The sequence below is a fragment of the Ovis aries genome, chromosome 2 (genome assembly GCF_016772045.2).
Source record: "Ovis aries strain OAR_USU_Benz2616 breed Rambouillet chromosome 2, ARS-UI_Ramb_v3.0, whole genome shotgun sequence".
NCBI lineage: Eukaryota > Metazoa > Chordata > Mammalia > Artiodactyla > Bovidae > Ovis > Ovis aries.
This window is the reverse complement of record NC_056055.1, coordinates 166472734-166494256: the sequence shown is the minus strand read 5'-3', so window position 1 is coordinate 166494256 and position 21523 is coordinate 166472734. Positions and strand designations below refer to the sequence as shown.

General features: G+C 38.3%; 1 protein-coding gene across 4 annotated transcripts in view; it reads left to right on the top strand.

The window, feature by feature from the left end:
* The window catches only part of ARHGAP15 (Rho GTPase activating protein 15), a 700830-nt gene that overhangs the window by 534950 nt on the left and 144357 nt on the right, over positions 1 to 21523 (top strand). The gene's annotated exons all lie outside the window — the stretch shown is intronic.

The window sequence follows — 21523 nt, the reverse complement described above, 5'->3', positions numbered from 1 at the left end:
GGAGCCAACATTTAATTCATCCAACAAATATTTATTAAACACCTACTTCTACCACTAGTATCACAACCATGACTACCACTTTATACAGTTTTTTACTGCTTTACATTGCTTTTACAAACCTCATTTCACTTAATTACCATGTGAAATTGTCCACTATATTGAAGGAGCATAGAGTCCCATAAAGCAGATTAAGTCAATCGCCAGAAAAACTAACCTTTAAAGTCCTTGTCTATAGTGAGCTAAATGGTACTGGCTAATGTAGTATTTTTGATGCTTTTGGGAAACCAGTATTTTTTATTTTATTCTTTTTAGTCCCAATATAATACTTTTTTGAGAACTAAGAAACTTCATATAAGCATACCATTTAAAATATACCACCTATATGAATGACATTTCTTGAAGCATGGCATATTTAAAATATGAACTATTTTTAAAATGTTACCCATCTATGTTTGAGCTAACTTTGGTTTATGGGCCTTAGTTTGCCAAACTGTACTAAAGCAGTAGTTCCAAAAGTTTAGCTGGAAAACATCAATTGCTGTAGAAGTCCCAAACTGGTTTTCACAGCTTGTATTTATAATTCAACTGCTGGATTTGAAGAAACCTCAATTAAGTTATCTGACTTACTCTCCAAATATGATTCAGTTTCTCTTGATATCTTTAACATGTATTTTACAATGTGGTGGTCTGTAGATTTGCTTGGATTTCATGAGTTTATAATATTTTGCTGACGACCTGTGTCTTCAAAGATGTTTGCTTTCATTAATGGTAGAAGGTTTCTTGCCCAGGGAAATTCATAATAAGAAGTAGAAGACAATAGAATAAGTTTTTGAAATTAATTCTCTTTTCTCTAATACAGCAAGCATTCATAAATCTTAAAAATTAGCAGTAGCCAGTGATCAAGCAAATGTTGCTAGTTTCAAACACAAGAGAGAGGAGGTTGCCTAACCATAGGGCTTTACCATTTAAAACCTGAGCTGTATGATTTCTCTGGTTAAAGTGAGTTGGAGATTCTTAATTTTCCCTTGCTAACTATTTGGCTTTCATATCTCAATCATGAGAACATAATTGAGCATTTTTAGTTCATCTGGTGTTGAAAATCTTGTATGATGCAGGATTTAAAGTTTTCCATCCTAATTCTTAAAAGTCTTATTTCAAACCACATTGTATTGTGTGTTTGTTTCATTTAAAATAAGAAAACTATTATATAGCTTAGCCTGGATTTTTTTCCCCTTAAATCCACCCAGTTGTTTGTGACTTCCTTTGGGAATGACTTGTTAATCTTACCCCAGTCCCATTTGTGAGCCTTCACTCTACAATGAACATAGACTACTGGACACTTACCCTTTCAAAGATATATTTTTCAGGGTTTTTTTTCCCCTGTATAACATAAAACAATAACGCATTCATTAATTCTTTCCCTCTTTATTGAATTCAAAAGGCAAATAAGCTAGTCTTTTTTTTTCTTTTTGGCATGCGTCAGCAAAAGTATATTATGAGGTATTCTAAAATAATATATCTTCATAAAACAATATAGGTGGAGGTTTAAAGAGAAATAGGGAAAGAAATTGGAACCATCTGGATATCCAAAGTAGAGAAAAGTTTTTGCTAATGGTTGTCATGTACACATTACAAAACTAACATTGTATGGCTTTCTGAGTGGATGGGAAAACACAGAGCTATCAAAAAGTTTTAAAAGAAGACAGTTCTGGAGTGTAGCAATTGAAGAAGTAAAATTATTCATGAGACCTGTACTTAGAAGGCAAGTGGAGATTCACACTTCTTGGGTCAGTAGGGAATTAAACATATCTCAAAGATGATTTGCTTGGTCATGATAATGGAAATACAACAGTGTTCCAGGGAAGATGGAGGGGGTCAGATTTTTCTTTCTTGGCAGAGGTGAATGGGGAGATCACCTTTTACTGATTTGCTTTTAAATCAGCCTGATGAATAATAGAAATTTCATGAAAGAAAAAAATAAAATAAAATTCATGCTTTAGCGATAAGAGGAGAAATGTGAATAAAAAGGAAGAAAGGAATAGAGGGCAGAGGAAGGAAAAAGGGAAGGTAGAAACAGGCTGCACTCCCTCACGTGTAAATGTTACATACAAGAAGCAATGTAATTGAAATCTCATTTCAAAAGATATTATTTGAGTATTAAGACAAATTATAAATCAATTTTAAGAGGTTATCTGTCCAATATAAACTTTTTTCCGGGTTTTCTTTTCTTTTTTTTTTTGTCATTTCATCACTAAGTCACCACGTAGGCAGGGAGTATGTCTTTAAAGCAGATTAGTAAAGGTGGTCTGATCGATTATTTTAAAGCCAAACCCAATAGGTGCACTCTAATTTTGCATGTTTCAGCATAATGTTGACCAGCATGATAGAATACTTATTTAAACAGGTATATCAATCTCAGAGATCTTTATGTATAGTCTACCTTGAAGTCCATTGAAAACAGAATATTCCGTATTGATTTGGCCTGCTCTGCTGCTGTATGTAGTCAATGGGACTCATAGGGATGTAAATAGAATGAATCAACTCCTTGCTGGCCCTGGGCCTCCTCGAGTCATGTGAAGTAGGTTTCTGATTCCTTTATGTTCAGGCACAGCCAGGGAGACAAGAGTGCTACTGTCTTCCGCTGGTGCACAGACTTACCTCAGGCTATGCAGGAAAAATGCTTTTTTCTTATTTTTAGACCTGAATCAGTCTCTGCCACTAACTGTATTCTTGTGAATACAGATAGCACTTTGTTGTTGTGCTCATGGGAAGGCGATGGAGTAACCTGTTTGGACGCAGCTGCAGGCCACCTGTAGAGAAAGTCAAATTAGGGAGAGACCCCACTGTTCTTTGCATTAATGCTTTTTGTATTGTTGTTTGACTTTTCCCCTCTCTGTCTATGTATCTTTTTCAACTTGGGAGATCGGGAGCACATTTTAAGGCTTTCTGTCCCTTTAAGGCATCTAGTGATTGAAAGGACTCTAAGATTTGAAAGGCTGTAAAAATTCCCCAGTTGCCAATGAATGATGGCAATACAAAGAATTGTAAAGCTGTTGAAGTAGTCTTCTTACAGATTTAGTTTGTTTGGTGAACTTTCAGCAGCAGCTCTTGCAAGGTACTGTTCAAATATTCCCACCTATCTGTGCTGCTTCTCCTTGTAAGGATTTCTCATATTCTCAGTGGAAAAGTAGTTGTCTGCATTAGCAGTTCACTTTACTGGAGATAAGGAGAAGAAAAGAAAGAAATTCTCGAAGAAATAAATTCTCCTCATCTTCCTTTCCTCATCCACCAATTTGAAGCCTGAAAAAAGAAGCCCATAAATGAAATATCTACATTAGCCATAAATATTAAAGGAGGGAAATGCACAAATAAAAGTTGTTTCTGGAAAGCTTGATTTTGGCTGAATATCAAAAACCATTTCCTGACAATGAGATCCATTAGACTACAAAATAATTTCTCAAAGTAGTGGTTGCATTGCTTATAAGATTTCAAATTTAAGGATAGACTGAAGGCAGCCAAAGATATCAGGTTCAAATGCAGAGTTTTGTTCTGGCAGTTGGAAAAATCAATTCTTTTGAGCCTGGCTGTTTCTCTTGTTTTTGTTTATGATTGAAAATTCCGATCTAATGTTGGCTCAGAATTTTCCAAGACCCTCCATTATGGATCCTTGCAAGCTATTTGGGGAAACTGGACTCTCATGGACAGACCTGGTTTTGTCTGTGAATCTGCATTGCTCTTCAAGCATCTGTCAGAAGCAAGAATCTATCATTATAGTTATCACTTAGAGAATTCTCTCTGCTCCACTTTCCAATGTTTATCAAGCTCCTATATTATTGCACTTAAATACCATTTAGTTACAAAAACTTTCAATTATCAACATTTTGCCCATTTGGGACATTTTGCCCATTTGTATATACAAAACGCCCTTTTGGACAAAGTATTGTACATAGGTAGATACTGAGATATTTCTTAATAAATTCCTCTAGATAAGGCTTTAGTATTTTAGCCCTAATGACCATGATTTGGTACATACAGGTTATACTCCTACTAAAATCAGATGATATATTAATAGAATAGAATTTGCTGCAACTAAATAGTGACATTCAGACAACTTTAAATCCCGCATACACTTTCTGTGCTTTCTCCTAAATGTTGTATTCTCTCGAGCTGGTATTCTTTCTGTTCTGGTGAAGAAAAGGTTGGAGTAGTAATGCCTTATATAGCATATTTTACATTTTCATAGATTGTTCCTGCATATACTTCCTTAAATAGATCCTCGCAACACAGCCCAACAATTGAAGCTAAGAGAGACAGAGCAGGGACTTGACGTAAGGAGTTCAGCCTCTCAGCTCCTTCCTGCTCCATCAACATTTGCTCCATGCACTCTCACATGAAAAGCATTTGCATTTTCCATTTGGTATTCTCTTTCGCTGCTGCTAGCACCATAATTAGCACTTTGAACTATATATCCAGGTAAAGAGGTAGTCCTGAGGGAAGAATGTAAAAAGTACCTAACTGCGTAGAAACGAGGCACCAGAAAAATGTAAAACATAGCAACTCATGTCAAGGTGCTTGAAATCCACGATTGAAAATAGGACAGGTCCCAGGAAAAAACTCATAGATAAGCCCAAACTAACAGTTATACCAACATCTACTACTATGAAGCAGATTCAGGACACTTGAGGTAAAGCCACTTTTGTCTTCCAGCATAAAGAGGTGGAATTAATTAACCACAGGGAGCTAGTTGAGACCTTGCTTTAAACCATTCATCTATAACTTTCAAACAACCTGTGCTTCGAATTTGAAATGGTTTTACCATTTTTTATCCTTGTATGCTGTCTTCAACCTAGGTATGCTTTAAAAGGGCTTCACTGGTAGCTCAGCTGGTAAGAATCTGTCTGCAATGCAGGAGACCCCAGTTCGATTCCTGGGTGGGGAAGATCCCCTGGAGAAGGGATGGGCTACCCACTTCAGTATCCTTGGACTTCCCTGGTGGCTCAGATAGAGAAGAATCTGCCTGCAGTATGGGAGACCTGGGTTCAGTCCCTGGGTTGGGAAGATTCCCTGGAGGAGGGCGTGGCAACCCACTCCAGTGTTCTTGCCTAGAGAATTCCCATGGACAGAGGAGCCTGGCAGGCTACAGTCCAGAAGCCTGGCAGGGTACAGTCCATGGCGTCACAAAGAGCTGGAATATTTGACTCAAAGACTTTATTGAAATCCTGACTCTCGTATTTACAATATTTGTATAGTTATTTCATTGAACCCCTATTTATTGTCTTCTAAAATGCAGAGAATGCTAGTAATAACTTTTCCCCAGATTGTTGTGTTAAATGAGATATTAAATGTGAGTGTGTTTTGAATGTGATGAATGGTATTGCATTAATCTGTTATATTTTGCTCCAATTAATTTAGTAGCTTAGTAATTTCTTAAATTATTCAGATAACTACCATTTTAGCACCCAATTTGATCTCTCTGTGTGCTCAGCTCATATCAGGTAATTAACAGTGGAATAGAAAAGACATTTGGAATTTATAACAGTCCTTGGACTCCTGTGCACGGACAGCCTCTATTTCTTCTTGTCACCTTGTTTATGAGACATTCATATCCAAACTTAAAGCCTGCACTGTAAAGAAGTTTTCAGTGCCAGAAATCCCATATGGTTTTGATGTAAGTAAAAGGTGTACATTTCCCTCAGGGTCAAGTCTAAAATTTGGACCACTGCAGGCTTTGACCACATGTATAAGATCCACAAAACCTGTGATCTTACCTACTGTAATCATATGCGTTTATTTACTCCATTTGTGTCCTTTGGATAGGTATCATCCTAGCCAAACACAGTAGAGGAGAAGGTTAAATGATATTAGGATAGTCGTTGCAGATGAAAATACCACATTGAATGTCTTGACATAGTGCAACAGAATCACAAATATATACATAATTCAAATCCATATAAGTCATCAATGTGGAGTGTTCTTTTAAATTACTTTCTTCTCCCAAATGAAATGTCAGTCATTTTTAGTTTTGATTTTTGCAAATTTTGAAAAGTTATTTTTACACATCATAATTACTGCAGATACTTTTCAATCACACTGCTCTGACTTGGGAGAAGTAACAGTAAAATTCTACTATGTTTCAAAACTTCATTGTGTCTTCAGAATTCTACCATGTGAATCAGAGTCTGCTGCTGCTAAGTCGCTTCAGTTGTGTCCAACTCTGTGTGACCCCAGAGACGGCAGCCTACCAGGCTCTTCTGTCCCTGGGATTCTCCAGGCAAGAACCCTGGAGTGGGTTGCCATTTCCTTCTCCAATGCATGAAAGTGAAAAGTGAAAGTGAAGTTGCTCAGTTGTGTCTGACTTCGCGATCCCATGAACTGCAGCCCACCAGGCTCCTCCTTCCATGGGATTTTCCAAGCAAGAGTACTGGAGTGGGGTGCCATTGCCTAAGGTGACTCAAAAAGAGGCTAGAGAGTCTCAGTAGAGACCTTCAGATCTCATCTTTTTCATTGGAACTTTTTATAACACTTGTGTCTGAACTTTGAATATTTGCCAGAGAAACTTTACTTCCTAGAGCAAATACCCTGATATTTTAGAACCAGATGTCTCATAATTTTGTACACATCTATGCATTATCAAAAGCCCTGTGAATTACCAGTCATTTAAATACCAGTTATCTACTTTTTTCTGATTGTTTTTTCATTGTAATTTCTCCCATTTCCCGTCTTGACCTTAATGTTTCAGAGAAAGGAAGGAATCCCACAATAGAGAGAGTGATCTTTCATTTGTGAGCTGCAAAGCTTCATAGATCCTAATTTGGCAGTATGTGTGCTGCAAAGCCTTGGAATGCTGTTTTGCAGTTTCAAAAGTGATCATACTCAGCTTCCCAGAATTTTTTATGCCTGGAGGATGCCACAAGAACAAGGGTAGCCTTGTTAACAGTTGCAATCTCTCGAAAACAAGATAGGATTTGGATATCAATCATCACTTCAGCTCACAAAGCTATGTTCTCCACCCCACTAAAGGATTGCATTTACATCTAAAATGGTTAATACTGATCTCCACTAGAACTCCTACATGGAGGAATGTAGCTGTCATGTGTTCAGTGACTTTGGGGTTAGGAAAGAATGACATCACCAAATTTAAGCATATTATCGCGCTGACATAGAGGCACCTTGTTTTCTCTTCTGTGGATAGAGCAAGGATTGTGTTCTGAGTCTTGATTTTTCCTCCCAAAGAATACCTTTCTACCCCACTTCTTAGCAGCTGCAGTATGAAGGGTTGAAAATGTCACTTCAGCTAATGATGAATGATGCTTGACCTCCGTATGGGTTACTCTGAATTTTACGCAATGCTGAATTAATATGAGAGATTCCGACTCAAAGACTTTGGCTGTTACGAATTGCTCTGAGGATGGATTTGTGTAAAGCAGTCAGTAGCTTCAGGGTTTTTTCTTGTTGTGTCCTTGGTGGTGGTAGAGGGGTGAGGGTGCTCTGGAAGCAAGGTAAAGACACAATGTGTTTTCTCTTGTGACATTAATATCTTTTCATACTGGAAATATTGTCAGTAGCAGAACCAGTTTGTGAAAAAAAATTATCAAAAGGGCAACTGGCCCACGTGTCTTTGTTGTTTCTATTTGAATATAATTAATTATGTAAAGCAATAGTTAGTGGAAGATTAACAATTAGTAGATTCTGTCAAGTAGTCACACGGAAATTACCAACTAATTGAACGACTGGTCCTCTATTGTGTCAGAAAGCAATGCTGAGTGTCATTCTTTTTATCTTTTTACTTTGTTGTTTTCACAGATCCCCTTGTTCTAAGATGTATGTTTCACAGCAGACTAATAAATAAATAACCCTGGTTGTAATTTCATAGCATGCAAAAGGGTTTGAAATAAAAACACCTGTTTTAATTAGCATTATGGTTTGTTCACTTTAAAAAAAAAAAAGTGATAATCCTGATGCAGTTAGCTGACATTTTTAAAGCTTTGAATTTCCATCTGTATCTTATATTATGATGTTTCAGGATTGTCATGAGTTAATTATGTTAACTTGGGAAGCATTGCTTGCATTTAGAATGAAAAACTTCAGCTTGAATAGACAGAAAAGCAGATGCTATCTTTCTTGTCAATTGCTTTGTTGTGGGCTGCCTTGCAACTTTTCATGTATTTCTGGATCTAAAGGGAAGTGTAAATCTCTATTTATTTTAAGTTTATCATAAACTACACAATTTCAGTATTCTTCTGTTTTGGCTGTACGTGTTTTGTGTATCTTTACATACATCGCTTTCCTGCCCCCAAATCCAAAATCCACGGTCAAATTATCTCTTCTCTAATTCTTAATTTGTTTTGTTGTGCCTAGCCATTATGGAGATTAGAGCATAATAAAATTGAAGAATAGGACAAGGCTACATGGCTTGAGCCTTTTTTCAGTTAATTTTTCTACCACCTTTTTTGCTTTTGTACATCAACCTTTTAAATAGTACAAAAATACATGCAGCATCTGGGCACAACAAGGCATGTTACGGATGGAGTAGACACTCTAAGTAGGAATTTCCATGCTTTTGTGAGCTTAATGTTCCTTTAACGTAGAGAGCAGCTGTGTTTATGTCAATAATTACACTTTGAAATAAGTGCATGTACATGTGTTTCTTTATGGGATTAAGGATGTTAGGGATGGCCTTCCACAAAAGATATTTGTCCCTCCCATCTCCACCCAGAAAGTTCCTACAGTATTCAAAGCCAAGTTATACTGTTTGAGATTCTGAACTATTACTCTGGACAACTGGATTCAAGTTTCCAACATACAGATTATTGGATTGTGCTTAGTGCTCAGTCACTTCAGTCATGTCTGTCTCTTTGTGACCTCACCGACTGTAGGCCACCAGGCTCCCCTGTCCAAGAGATTCCCCAGCCAAGAATACTGGAGTGGGTTGCCATTTCCTCCTCCAGGGAATCCTCCCAACCCAGGGAGACTGAACCCATGTCTCCTGTGTTGGCAGGCAGATTCTTTAGCACTGAGCCACCTAGGAAGCCCAGTATTAGACTGACATGCTTGTAATTTTCTGTGTCCTCCCTTCTCCACACTGCTGCTGCTGCTAAGTGGCTTCAGTTGTGTCCAACTCTGTACGACCCCATAGATGGCAGCCCACCAGGCTGCCCTGTCCCTGGGATTTTCCAGGCAAGAATAGTGGAGTGGGTTGCCATTTCCTTCTCCAATGCATGAAAGTGAGAAGGGAAAGTGAAGTCGCTCAGTTGTGTCCGACTCTTCATGACTGCATGGACTGCAGCCCACCAGGCTCCTCCATCCATGGGATTTTCCAGGCTGGTTCTCCCTCTGTCTCTGTACCCAGGAATCTAACTTATATATACCACTTCACCAAGGTCCTGTTACCAAAAGGCTTCCAACCAGATTGAACCAGAAGGAGGCTTCTGCAGAACAGAGGGTAGGAGGAGACAATGCAAGAATGCACTGATTCTTAATGCTTAATCCCCAGATCGGGCTTTGTACGTGGCACTAGTGATAAAGAAACTGCCTGCTAACATAGAAGACACAAGAGATGTGGGTTCGATCCCTGGATCAGGAAGATCCTCTGGAGAAGGGCATGGCAACCTAACTTGTATTCTTGCCTGGAGAACCCCATGGACAGAGAAGCCAGGAGGGCTACAGTCCATAGGGTTGCAAAGAGTCCGACACGACTGAAGCATCTTAGCGCGCATGCATGCACAATCCCCAAATTAGTGTCATAGAAAATAAATCCTCAGCTTTCAAAGGCAAGTGAGATCAAGCAGAAATGGATCACTCTAGGGAGGATTTTTGGAGAAGGCAATTGCAACCCAGTCCAGTACTCTTGCCTAGAAAATCCCATGGATGGAGGAGCCTAGTAGGCTGCAGTCCATGGGGTCGTGAAGAGTCAAACACGACTGAGCGACTTCACTTTCACTTTTCACTTTCATGCATTGGAGAAGGAACTGACAACCCACTCTAGTACTCTTGCCTAGAGAATCCCAGGGACGGGGGAGCCTGGTGGGCTGCCGTCTATCGGGTCACACAGAGTCGGACACGACTGAAGCGACTTAGCAGCAGCAGCAGCAGCAGCAGCAGCAGCGAGGATTTTGGGAGATGTGAAGGCTTCCCTTTGGGCTTTAAAGAATTGATAGGATGGAGTAGAAGGAGGGAGGGGATGTGATAGCTTAGGTCCAAAATGAGAAGGAACCAAAGTATGGAGGGTCTGGAGTATAGCTTAACTTTTCTGGGGAATGGAGAGAATACCAGTTTAACAGGAACAGATGTCAGGGGTCTGAGTGAAGAGGAAAGTTAAGATTAAATGGCAGGTTGGGTCATGTATTAATGGTAGAGGCCTTGAATGGGTGGAATGAGAAATTGTGGTCTTTAAAATACATGACAAAGGTGTGCTCAATCTATAGACAATCTGTAAATGATATGTATTGTGGAGGTTTATTCAAGTGCCTTATCACACATTCAAATTAACTTTCGGCTGTTCTATCACTTAAAAATAGCTCTGTTCATTAAAGGAAATGTAACCTAGATTTTCAGAAAACTAAAACATAATGTTCCTAAAATCATGTCATGCCTTAACCAAGAGTCATCATTTAGTTCTGTCTTCCTAAACCTTTTGGACTAGGGTGGCATGTTATAAATCTGACAGGTTATTTGTTTGGTTTGATTGCAAACTATCAGCTTCAGACTATCAAACAACAAATTGATAGTTTGCATAGACATGACCATTGAGCCTGGGAAACACCTATCACTCCATTATGTTTCATTCCTCCCAACTTTAGATGTATTTTACCCATAAAATTTACAACATAGTGATCATTATTCAGTACCAGATCAGAGAGCACTGGGTTTGCAGTGATTGGTGTTCTCTAGGACAGATGACCTGAATCACAAAGTTTGACTTATTCCGTGTACGTAAGACTGCTGCTCCTCCGCTAGAGACAAAACTGCTGTGGAGTTTACCTTGTCAAGCCAGCTGATAAACTCATATAAAAAGAATTATATTCTGACTTCCAGGACATAAATTTGAGTGGTACCCTTCTCTTCTTGCTCTGTTTCTACATGACCATTTGTCTCCCTTATTATCTTACGCAGTCTTGCAAAATAGTTTACAAATGAGGAAACAATGTTAAAAACCTACTGTGACACTAACTTCCTGAGTGAACTTGAGCTCCTTAAGTTCTCTGGTCTTTAGATCTTCACATGTTAAGTTAGGATAGTACTACCTTGCTTGGTTGCTATGGAAGTTAATTAATCATGTGGGTGTAAAGTACATCTCACAGTGACTGTCACATGATAGAAACTAACTTAAAAGCTTCTGTTGTCCTTACTGTAGTTATCATTATTATTTAACTCTTACTTCTATGTTGATAATTCTCAAATTGACCTATTTAATCTTTATCCCCTTTACTAAGCTTCATGTTCAAATATACAAATGCCTACTGGACATTGCCACCTGGAAATGCCAGTAGCATTCCCAAATCAAACTCACACTCCCTGGCATCTTCTTGTTGAGAACGAACTGAATGAATAAAACTCTTCCTCAGTGTCTAATACATGACAGCTGTATCAACACACCAACATCCTTCCAGCTAGAAACAATAGTTTTACCTGATTCTCTTTTCCCTTTACCACCACTGTTTTCATTAAATTTTAAGTCCTTTTATCCTCAACCGTTTCTTTGCATTTCTACAAACACTACTTAATTCTGGCCTTCATGGTGCCTTGGACAATTGCAGTGACTTCCTAAATAATTTGCATTTTCTTACCTTTTCATCTCTCAAATACTATGTCCATAAAATACATTCTGAGTGACATATATACCCACTCAAACTTTTAATGGATCTCTCTTGTCTAAAGAACATTTTATCTCTTAACATGACAGTGAAGCCATCCATTGATTTCCAAGCTAAGCTCTCATCACCTTACATAACCCACTTTAGCATGCATGCATCAGAATCACCTGGAGTACCTGTTAAATAACAGATGGCCAGCCACACCCCAGAGATTCTGATTCAGTAAGTCTGAGGTATAGTTCATTAATTTTCATTTCTAACATTGTCCTATGTGATGCCAATATGGCTGGTCCTGAGACCACATTTGTATGACCAGGGCCTAGAACATTTTTCTTTCCCCATCTCAGTCCATCAAAACGGACTTTTGGACTCAGAGGGAGAGGGAGAGGGTGGGATGATTTGGGAGAATGACATTCTAACATGTATACTATCATGTGAATTGAATCGCCAGTCTATGTCTGACGCAGGATGCAGCATGCTTGGGGCTGGTGCATGGGGATGACCCAGAAAGATGTTATGGGGAGGGAGGTGGGAGGGGGGTTCATGTTTGGGAATGCATGTAAGAATTAAAGATTTTAAAATTTAAAAAATAAAAAACTAAAATTAAAAAAAAAATAAATAAAATAGATGCATTACTCAAAAAAAAAAAAAAAATCCAATGAATCCCTTACTGCCATTGCCTTAGAGAAATTTTATCAGTCACTGAACTCAGAATGAACCAGTTCATACTCTGTGCTAGCACAGTGCCTAAGGGTTCTGAAGGCTTAGAACCAGATTACTGGACTCTAGCTAAATATCTGAGTGAACCTGGAAAAGTTACTTAATACTGGACCCATTTCCCTATCAGTAAAACTGAAAAAATAATAGTGCTTATAGCATGTGTTGATGTGAAGATAAATTAACATATGTGAAGCACTTAGAATAGTGCCTGAGAAGGGCTCAATTATATTATGTTACCTAATAGTTCATATCTTTAATCTAACACTCCACTTAGCATATTATGACATTTAGAGTTTGCAGAACAAAGTCTTTTACTAGATGTTAAGCACCCTGAAAACAGAGACCACATCTCCATGAATTCCCAGAAACATAACCCCAGGCCTAGCACTTTATAGAAATTAAGTATAAAAACCTTTCAATTCAATTGAAATTCAGAAAAGATTGCAAAGAAATCTCAAGTAAAACTCTTCTAATCAGTAAACAAAACCATCCATTTGTTTTTCCCTCATCATAAAGATGAATAAAAATGTGGTCAATTATTAATAATACATTGAAACTAGGTTTGCCTTTTCCTTTGAATTTTCTAAACTCTATAATTAAAACAGCTTCAAATTGAAAGATTGTAAAGAAGAAATTAATCTTATTGGTAAGTAAAAAAGCAAATCCCATGGTTGATGATAGATATGACCTGTTAGCAATAGTTACACTTTTATGCTTCCTTCTCTTACAATCAGCGTGTGGAGACCAGCATAATCCAATTAATTGTAATTCCCTTTTGTAGAGTCAGTAAAGTAGTGCATGATACTGAAACACCATTGAAGTCTTATCTCTGGTCAGATAATCCACACGGGTTTTCGTTTTCCAACTACCAGCAGGTTTTTATAAACTTCAGGAAAATAGAATATTTTGACTTTCTTGAACTTGTGATAAATGTGATACACAATAATTGTCTCTGAACTTTAATCCTTTGTATATGCCTAGCCATCAGTTTTCTAGACTTCTTTCTCTGCTGTGCAATGAATGGTTTCATGAATACACTTGAGTTTTTCTCTATCTCCTGACTGCATTTAAAATATTGTTTTTCCACAGTGAATATGCAGTATTTTAACAAAACAGAGCATCTCAACTGAGCTGTTTGCTACTGGTACCTCTTGGATACATAATCTCTCATCCATATACTCACTCTGCTCCATCTTGCTCACTCCTGCCAAAACACAGGAACAATTTTTTTTATAACAATATGCTGAAATAAAAGTTATGTGACTGTGCTCTTTCACACACAGAATATCTTACTGTACACATTTAATGTCTTTTCCATCTTAACTAAAGTTCAGCGCTTTGAGGTACAACAGTGAAGCTAGCATGAATTTATTTTTCCTTTTTCACAATTTCATGGACAGACGGTCTGTTCTTAAACATCTATCTTAGTAACTTCAGCATACAACTTTTTTTCCTTTCCTTATTAAATGGAGAACGTTTACCCTTTCACTTAGAGGAAACACATTATACCATCTCTTTGGCATATCCAAATTGCTAGCACCACCACTCTTGTGTCTTGGGGCCAATATTAAGGAAGGGCGTCTTGCACACAAGCCTCTGATATGACAGCCAGTGTGGTCATCGAGATGGCTACTAGGTGACTGATGGAGGCTACACTAGACAAAAGGAGATTCAGGGCCCCGGGAGTGGAGAGGGAAAGGGACAAACCAGGACCGCATGAGATTTCATCACACTACTCAGAATGACGTAAAATTTATTTCTAAAATTTATCATTTAATATTTTCAGACTGTGGTTGACGGCAGATACCCGTGGAAAGCAAAACTAAGGATGAAAGAGGCCTGCTGTAGCTAAGTTATTTAGGGTGTGCCCCAGAGTAATGGGCTTCCCAGGTAGCACAGTGATGGAGAATCCACATGCCAGTGCAAGAGATGCAAGAGACACAGGCTTGATCCTTGGGTTGGGAAGATATCCCGAGGAGCAAATGGCAACACACTCCAGTATTCTTGCCTGGAAAATCCCACAGATAAGAGGAGCCTGGCGAGTCAGACACAACTGAGGATGCATGCATGGCCCGAATTAATACGATTACCAGGCTAGGATGAGTAACATATTAAACGGATCTGAAATGAAGCTGAATGTAGGCCAGAGTGAAGATCAGCAGCATAGACATGGGTGACCTTAGGAACCATAGGCAAAAACTCAGGAGTGAGGGCCACAGATGTGTTTTGTGTTAGATTAGAAGAGAAGAAAACCAATGAGAGTACCTAGTTGGAGAAAGCTCTGTCTTTCCACTGACATCACTCCAGTTTCCTCCACTAACTTTCTTGTGTGAGAACGTGTGGCGAAGTTAGCCTGAGTCCATCTCTACCTCTGGAGAGGCTCATACAGGCCAAAACTGCCTAGGCTGCTTGGGAAAGTGTCTTAGTACTAACAGTTCACCTGAGACTATAGCAAATGATGTCTTCCTGTCTTTCTACAAAAGGAACTGTAGATATCTCTCAGACTTGGACATGTATATAGTTATCATCATCACCTTTATTAAAAAGATACTTAGTACGCAGAAGGCAATGGCAACCCACTCCAGTGTTCTTGCCTGGAGAATCCCAGGGATGGCACAGCCTGGTGGGCTGCTGTCTATGGGGTCAAACAGAGTCGGACACGACTGAAGTGACTTAGCAGCAGCAGCAGTAAGCAACTAATTGAGCATGTTTTTGTACTAATGAAGTGAATATAAAATTTAAAAGGGGTAGCTCCTTTCCTAGAGACAGCATAATTCTAGTACTAATGATAGAAAACTTAAGAATTGTCATATTTCAAGAGATTATATACCATTTCTTAAATATCTTACAAGCCTCGTTCTGTCATTATAACTGCCTTTTCTACCCATACCTCTTGCACTTAGCACATTTGACACATATTGGGTGTTTTATTTTTAATGAGTGAATGTATTAACTTGATTGATAGTTTTGTTTCACTTTGCACTATAAATGTAATGCTGAAATTGATGTATAATGATGGAATTTCATTCATTCATTTCATTTTCAGCATGCTCATTCCTTTTTCTTTTGACTTTGTTTCTATTTAGATTTTTCTCTCATCAGAAAACAGTCACTGCTGTTGGGTTTATTTTTTTAATTTGTACTTACCGTTGACCCCTGAGCACTGAGGGGATTAGGTGTGGCAAAACTTCCATGAAGTTAAAAATCGGAATATAATTTATAATCCGCCCTCCGTATGCGCAGTTCCTCGGTAGCCGTGGCTCTGCGTCTGCTGATCTGACCAAGTGAGGGTCGTTTAGCACTGCAGTATTTCAAAAAAATTTGTATATTAAGTAAACCCTTGCAGTTCAAACCCAGGTCGTTCAAGGGTCAGCTGTATTATAATTATATATTTGTTAAGCATCAATTGTTTATCAGTTCTTACTTAAAGAGTCAAACTTTTCTTTTCATCAGAAGTTACATCTCTCACGACAGTATATTAAAAGGAGTAATTTAAGCCAGATATTATATAAGATTCTGAAAATATTTGCCAAAGTCTGACTGACAAAGATAATACTCAAATAAATTTCCTAATAAGGTATAACAAGCCTATACTAGATCTTTTATATCTCCTCACTGAATTCTCACACAAAATTAGGAGGGAGAGATGGCGGTTCTCATTGGACAAGTAAGGAAACCAGTATGTTAAGCAATATCTATATATGTGCACGTACCTACAATAGACATGTTATCTGTATATGGGTATTTATAGACGTTAGTTATATTTATTTCCTAGATATCATTATGAGATACGTTTTGACCTGACCTGCTTGGTATTTACAAATGTAATATAACTCGGAGAGAACAAAAAGCGACAGTGTTGAAACTTAGAGCCGATAACGAAGAAAACTTTCAAAAATGACTTGAAATTTAATCCTACGGATTCCCTACCCTTTGGCGTATGTAATGTATGAAATCATCCATGGAATTTGAGTGAATTCTGAATCTGTTTGGAGAAGATGGTCAAATAAAATGAACCATTGTATATAGTGTCTGCAGAGCACAAAAAGCCTTTGACTGCATGGAAATAAGAGCAGTATTGGAAGCTCTGAGTAAGAAAGGAATTAAAGAAGTATATATTGGTATCATGAAATGTATCCTTTTTTAAAATGTATGATCCTAACAAAGTCAATTCATTTTTATCATTGTTACTGTTGTTAGAGTCTGAACAGGGCTACCTCACCTCAGATGCCTAGACAAAAAAACCTAGAAACCAAGAGAGAAAAGTAATATCCATAACAGCATTTTATAAGGTGGCATTATACATGGAGTTATGATGGGAAGATGTTTTATGTTATGCCATTATAAATTAAAAATGCAAAAGCAATGACACATTTGTTATACTTTCCATCTGTGGTGCCTGCTTCACAAATTTCAGTTGTACCTATTTATTATGTTATTATTTACATTCAAATGAAATCTGAGGAAAAATAAAAATAAGGCATAGTCATTCTTGACTCAGTTCCTGTACTGGTTAGCTGGGGAAGGATAGATAGATTAGAAGGCTGTTGCACCACCATCAAAGAGAGTCTCTAAAGACATTTCATTAGCCTGTGACATTATTTGCATGCCTTGGGCTTCTTAAGTGATTTCCAAAGAAATATACACAGCATGAAGTCCATGGAAAGCAAGCTAATATGGCATACCAAAATACCCCAATTTATTTTCACTTAATCCAGTGGAGTTAAGAAATAGAAGATATCATGAAAGAGGCTTTAGCATGTTAGAGAATTTCTGCTTATTTTCTTGGTTCCTCCCTTTTTCTTACTACAAGGAGGCCACACAAAACTGAATTTGGTAGACCAGGTGGCAAAAGTGTCCGTTCTCTATATGGATCAAACCATCTCTTTTTATAGTAGAGTAACCATTTTCAAATGTATGTCTTCTAATAGCTTTCTGCAGGTTACTGTGGTAAATAGTAAGGAATAAATTTCTTTAGTTTTGGAATATAAAGTTACATATATAAAACAACTTTCTGCCTTCTTTGATAGATAACCATGGCCATAGGGAGTTGATTTGGCTTGCATTGAGATCTTCTGTGTGTGTGTGTGTGTGTGTGTGTGTGTGTGTGTGTGTGTGTACGCGCGCATGTGCACGTGCCCACGCACACATCCTCAGTTGCACAGTGCTTGCGCAACTGCTTGCCGTCCCACGGACTGTAGCCCACAAGGCTCCTCAGTCCATGGGATTCCCCTGGCAAGAATACTGGAATGGGTTGCCATTTCCCACTCCAAGGGATCTTCCCGACCCAGGGGTCGAACCTGCTTCCCTTATGTCTCCTGCATTGGCACACAGATTCTTTACCACTAACACCACCTGGGAAGCCCAAGATTTCCAGAGAACAATTTTAAATGTTCCTTAGTATTTCATATCTTGGGCTATAACAGCAATGAAGTATTTCTACTTTAAAAGTAGTAGCTGGAAAAAAGAATGTGTAAGAAAATAGCAATCATGATTTTATTGTCTGGTAGTCATGCTAGAGAGTATCCTGCATGTGTATAGAGCAAACCATTTGAAATAGTTAGGTTAAGCCTGAATAGGCAAGAAATTGTCCAACTAATTCAACTTTCAAAGGCTTTCTCTGAATCTAGATAATTATTTTTATTTAGTTTGAATTACTTAAACAGCTATTTCTGTTGTCTACCATATTTCATATGTGTGGCATGGCCCATGATTTGAGAAAATGTCTAGATATGATCTAGGGACATGATGTCTTTCTCTGCACAGAAACTTTGGGTGGGCACTGTATTCATTCTCTAGGGCTGCCAGAACAAAGTACCATAGACCAGGAGGGCTGGGGGGCTGGGGGATTAAACAACGGAAATGTATTTCCTCTCTGACCAGAATCAAGGTGTTGGCAACGTTGCTTTCTTCTGAAGCTTCTCTCCTTAGTTTGTGGATGCCTGTCTTTTTCCTTTGCCTTCACATGGTCTTCCTTTGTGATGTCTAATTGCCCCTTCTTATAAAGAAACCAGTCATATTGGAATAGAGCCATCCATGTTGCCTCATTTTACCTTAATTGCCTCTTTAAAGGCCCTATCTCCAAATATGGTGGGGTTCAGGGGGTTGAGACTTCAAGTTATTCATTGGAGCAGTGTGGTGGGGGGGGGGCCCACAATTCAAACCATAGCAAACATAAAGTACATTTTGGGGATGAATTTGTCTCTGCTTTAAGGTCAAAAAGAGTATTATTCTAGGGGACAGGAATAAGATGTAAAATGCCTAGAACCTACTTTATTTTCACTTGAATAATATTTCTGAGCACCTGGCGAAGCCTTCTTCTTTGAGGTATATAAAGCAGCCTCAACAGTTGTAGCTCTAAAAAGGCACCAAATATAGCTTCTAGTATGTAGTCGCCATTCAAGCACAATTGTTGAGTAAAAATTAAATGAACTAGCAAATTAACTGGTCAACCAGCTTAATTTTCTAAGATAATGTCCCCACCAAAGTCTGATGTTGTTCCCAAGGAATTACAGAGGTCCTTTAGTGGGTGCAAGATGCAAAGAAGATGGTTTTGGCACAAAGTTTACATATCGCTATTCTTGAGAATTTGGAACCTCTCTAATCTACCAGAAATCAGATTGAACTGTCACTTTAAAGAGCTAACACGACAGGAAACGTTGAGCTAGTTGGATGATTGACCCAACTTTCTTTTGATCCACCCCTTTAAATGCTGAACTAAAAATCAGCTGTAGCCTTATAAATGGTATGTTTCATCCACTCTTATATCTAATCTTCCAGTTTGATTTTATGGCCAAACATTATTTTTTGGATCAAGTGTCCCTATGGCATCTCTTTCATTCATGTATGACTTTCATGTACCCAGCAGGGCTTTCCGATAAGGTTTCCAAATGGTCATCTGTGCTGGAAGCAGATACCATATCCTTTATGAGAGTTTCACGATGTAATAGGTTCTTGTCACTGTATTAATGATATCAGAACTATTCTCTCTGTATCCTGGTAAAGTTGGGCTGTCTTTTCCTCTTTTTTATTTTTTATTACACCAGTAAAATAAAAGTTGAAAAGGGAGTTTAAAACTACCATGGAAAAATTACAAGGTAAAAGTGTACTTGTCTTTCAATACACAAAAATGCTCATCTTTATTCTTATGTAACTCTTCTACTCTGGAGAGCCTGAGTTTGTCTGCAGCTTCAGGTCAACCAATCCTAGGTTAACACAGTGCCTTTAGTTAAAGTCGGACAGTGTTGCAACTTTGGGTTACAGCAAGTCTGTAGAGCAATATGTAATACAAGAAGAGAGTGGTGATTAAGCTATTAGTGATATTTATTTATTTATTTTTTGACTGCACTGTGTCCTCATTGCTGTGTATGGACTTTCTCTAGTTGAGGCAAGCGAGGGCCACTCTTCACTGCGGTGTGCGGGCTTCTCTTTGTGATGGCTCCTCTTTGCGGAGCATGGGCTACAGGCATACAGGCTTCAATAGTTGAAGCTCTTGGGCTCTGTAGTTGTGGCTCATGGGTTCTAGAGCATGCCTCAGTAGTCGTGGTACACAGGCTTAGCTGCTCCAAGGCATATGGAATCTTCCTGAACCAGGGATTGAACTTTTGTCTCCTGCATTGGCATGAGGATTCTTAACCACGGAACCACCAAGGAAATCCTATTAGTGATATTTAAATATGCCTTTTCCCATGGAGATTACCATGACATATGGTGGCTATCAAAGATCCACCTTTCAGTTCTCCTTTTTAAAAATGGGTAATTTCTAACAGCTATTGTCAAAAATGTTTAACTTCAAATAGAGTGGATTTTTAGCTGGATATAGGTAAGTTTTTATTTAAAAAAACAAAACAAAATCTACAAAAAAAAAACCCTTTAAGGAAGGACATTTCAAGATAGACTTGAATGCTTGGATACAATATTAAAATATATTTGTTGTGGTATCTTAAAAGTCACAGAGTAACTTTGGATTTTGGAGCTTAAACTGTCTTTAATTCTTTTTAAATGGTTTAAGCCAAAAGCTGTGACCAACATGAATTTACAATAACCTGATTAGAGGGCCAGGAGAAACCAGCGCAGATTACTGGTGTGATGATCGTGAGGTGTCTTGATTCAACCAGACTTCTTCCCAGTACTGGACTCCAGCATGTAAAGTTTTTGTTGAGCTCCTATGACAAATTGCATCATGCTGAGGTAAATCCTCTAAGACAATCAAGATGGTTTATGATGCTTGCTCAGTATTTCCATTGCTTTAATCCCTAATATATTTTGCCCTTTGGGCCTTTATTCACCTTCCCCATCACAATGGCATCTTGGATATGTTTGAGGTTTTTTTGCTTTCCAAATGTTTTTCAGATACATTTTCTCATTTGATACAAATGACTATATTATTTCACAAATAAATAAATAGATACACAATAAATTAGTGGTAAATCCAGGCCTGGTGTTTTATGTAATCTCTTTCTCACTCTATCATATTTCCTCTCCACTCTAGCACCACATAGTAATTTGCTCCATCTTCTGTCCCACTCCTAATGCATTCTTTTTATTGCCAGTTCACTTTATATCTGTTTATATAAGAATCTGTTTCTTCTGTAAATGAGTAATTAGAAAAGATCAGAGTCAGTTTGCAGGTAAAAGCATAGCCTCAAGTAAGATATTTAGGGATAAAATATAAAAGTCACTATCTTTGAAGTAATAGTCAATCCACTACCACTGGCAATTACTATTTACTTGCCTTTACCCTTGCAGCTTCTGCCAGCCAGGCTTAGCATGACCATAGTGGTTTGGAGAGAAACTGACTGGCTCCTTGGGCTTCACGGGTGGCTCAGAATCTGCCTGAACTGCAGGAGATGCAGTTTCGATCCCTGGGTTGGGAAGATCCCCTGTAGAAGGAAATGACAAGCCACTCCAGTATTCTTGCCTGGAAAATCCCAGGGACAGAGAAGCCTAGTGGGCTACAGTCCATGGGGTCACAAAAGAGTCAGACATGG